Raw genomic sequence first — 3484 nt, forward strand, 5'->3', positions numbered from 1 at the left:
CTGTGACGCTGTGCGGGGCCGCCAGTGACGCTGTGACGCTGTGCGGGGGCCGCCTGGCCGCCAGTGACGCTGTGCGGGGGCCGCCAGTGACGCTGTGGGGCTGTGCGGGGCCGCCTGTGACGCTGTGCGGAGCCGCCAGTGACGCTGTGATGCTGTGCGGGGGCCGCCTGTGACGTTGTGACGCTGTGCGGGGGCCGCCAGTGACGCTGTGGCGCTGTGTGGGGCCGCCAGTGACACTGTGACGCTGTGCGGGGGCCGCCAGTGACGTTGTGACGCTGTGCGGGGGCCGCCAGTGACGCTGTGGCGCTGTGTGGGGCCGCCAGTGACACTGTGACGCTGTGCGGGGGCCGCCAGTGACGTTGTGACGCTGTCCGGCGCCGCCAGTGACGTTGTGACGCTGTGCGGGGGCCGCCGGCGACCACTGACGTTGTGCGTGGGCCGCCAGTGACGTTGTGACGCTGTGCGGGGCCGCCTGTGACGCTGTGCGGGGCCGCCAGTGACGCAGTGTGGGCCCGCCAATGCCGTTGTGACGCTGTGCGGGGGCCGGCAGCGACCACTGACGCTACGCGGGGGCCGCCAGCGACCACTGACGTTGTGCGGGGGCCGCCAGTGACGCTGTGCGGGGCCGCTAGTGACGTTGTGACGCTGTGCGGGGACGCCAGTGACGCTGTGATGCTGTGCGGGGCCTCCAGTGACGTTGTGACGCTGTGCGGGGCCGCCAGTGACGCTGTGACGCTGTGCGGGGGCTGCCAGTGACGTTGTGACGCTGTGCGGGGCCGCCAGTGACGCTGTGACGCTGTGCGGGGGCCGCCAGCGACCACTGACGTTGTGCGGGGGCCGCCAGTGACACTGTGCGGGGCCGCCAGTGACGCTGAGATGCTGTGCGGGAACGCCACAGACGCTGTGACGCTGTGCGAGGCAGCCAGCGACCACTGATGTTGTGCGTGGGGCGCAAGCGACCACTGACGTTGAGCGGGGCCACCAGTGACGCTGTGCGGGGCCGCCTGTGACTCTGCGTGGGGCCGCCAGTGACGCTGTGGCGCTGTGCGGGGCCACCAGTGACGCTGTGACGCTGTGCGGGGGCCGCCAGCGACCACTGACGTTGTGCGTGGGCCGCCAGTGACGTTGTGACGCTGTGCGGGGCCGCCAGTGACGGTGTGCAGGGCCGCCAGTGACGCTGTGCGGGGCCGCCAGTGACGTTGTGACGCTGTGCGGGGCCGCCAGTGACGCTCTGATGCTGTGCGGGGCCTCCAGTGACGCTGTGACGCTGTGCGGGGCCGCCAGCGACCACTGATGTTGTGCGGGGGCTGCCAGTGACGCTGTGCGGGGCCGCCAGTGACGCTGTGACGCTGTGCCGGGCCGCCAGCGACCACTGACGTTGTGCGGGGGCCGCCAGTGACGCTGTGCGGGGCCGCCAGTGACGTTGTGACGCTGTGCGGGGCCGCCAGTGACGCTGTGTGGGGCCGCCAGTGACGCTGTGCGGGGCCGCCAGTGATGCTGTGCGGGGCCGCCAGTGACGTTGTGACGCTGTGCGGGGCCGCCAGTGACCGTTGACCCTGTGCAGGAAAGCTGATGACTGTGTATAACTGTAGTGTAACTTGCTTTTCTTCAGTTCTCTATTCTGTAACCAAGTATTGATTGTAGGTACTCTGTACCTAAGATGGTGTCATGTGTTAGTGACATTGTTACACTGTAATCTTGTAACTGAAGAAACTGTAGCTAGGTACCTCGAAGCTAAAATGGTGCTGTGTGTGGTGACATATAAACATTCCATTGTACTCATTTGAGTATATGTGGCAATGAACCTAATTCACTTCAATTCAGTTAAAATATAAGTTTGCCGGCAGGACTGACCATTCCCTGAAAATGCCAAGATTTGTAGTTATAAGCTCTGCCCCTGCACCCCTGTATATCTTCAGAAAATTACATTACAGGTGGTCATAACCGAGGTGTTGACTGGTCTTCTCATCTCTTTGCCAATATTCCTGCCTACATCAACACTACTGAGGCACATTAAGTAGTCATTCATCTCATTTAATGGCCTGCTTTATGTGCAAACTGTCTGCTCTGATTGACCATATACCTAGGGTGACTGGAATTCAACAATCTCTAATTGATTATAAGGTGCTTTGAAATTGCCTGAGGATGTAACAAGAGCTACATTAATACGATTATTTATTTCTTCCTGAGAATATTATCCTTTGGAGGTAAGTAGCCAGATTTTAATTTGTAGAAGATATCAAAATGCTCTGAATGGCAAACTTGTCAACTTTTCCCAGTTGACTTTCCTAACAGCAGATGATAGCTATATTCCAGGAATTGTTGTTTCAATCAAATGAAATGCAATACTTTAAAATGTGGCATTGCTTCATCTTTATATTTTAAAATGACTTCTGAATGGCTACATCAGTTGCATTTCTTGTATCTCAAATGTTATATTAAGCAATGGTGATTTGCATAAACTACAGAAATTCTGCAACAGTATCCTTATTTAAATCTGGAGAGAGTTTCTGTATTGCGTCCATGTTTAAACAAGCATCTGGTCATCTGCCCTAACATCTCTCTGTGTAGCTTAGTGTCAAATTTGTCTTGGAATTTGCTCCTGGGAATCCTTTACTTGATTATAGGGTAAATAGGCTGATTTGAGTAGAACTGTTGTGAACACACAAAGTACTTGTCAGAAAGGTAAAGGACAACAGAGTGCCATCTTAGATAACGTAGCAGTTCCCTGAGAAATATCTTTTGCAACTAGAGTACATCATAGAACATATGTATTTAGTTATTGATCTTCCTTCAGTGGAGAATGAAACCACCATTTGTTTTCCAAGGTTAAATCAAAGATCGCTTACTTCACAGTTTCTGAGCTCATCTCTTACAAGCTACTTTTGAAATCTAATTCCTCTGAAGTAGAGACATCATTTGCACTCCTACATCCCAGCTTTGCAACAATGTGACCATAAACAATACATGGAACTTTCCCAATTCATTTCCCATGGTATTAAACAGCAGAGGTCATGCTCTACATGTAGTGTTCAAATCAAAGAGGGTCAGAAGCGCAAGAGAATTTGGACAACTACATGCAAGTGCTATGTAATGCCATATCTTAAAAATATGCTTGTATCTTTATTATTATGTGATTCTTTTATTTTATATTTTTACTGCTTAAGAAAACAAAGTTGTCCTGGCCAATTTTTAATCCTTCAACCATCATCACTAGAAACAGATTGCCTGGTCATTGTCACATTGCAATGTCCCGTGAAAGGTGCAAGTTCCTTTTAGAAGTATATTAAAGGCACGCTATAAAAACAAATGTCCTTTCTTCTTTCTTTCCGTAGTTTCTCTGGAACATGATTGTTAAATTTTTCTCTCCCTGTCTTTAAAGGTTTCCCAAATCTTTTGACTATAATTCTGCTGAACTCAACTTCAGTTTCTCACTTTTTATAAAATTCCTGCTCAATGTTAAGGTATTTTGTTTCTGCTGTAT

The sequence above is a fragment of the Chiloscyllium plagiosum genome, chromosome 27 (genome assembly GCF_004010195.1).
Source record: "Chiloscyllium plagiosum isolate BGI_BamShark_2017 chromosome 27, ASM401019v2, whole genome shotgun sequence".
Classification (NCBI taxonomy): domain Eukaryota; kingdom Metazoa; phylum Chordata; class Chondrichthyes; order Orectolobiformes; family Hemiscylliidae; genus Chiloscyllium; species Chiloscyllium plagiosum.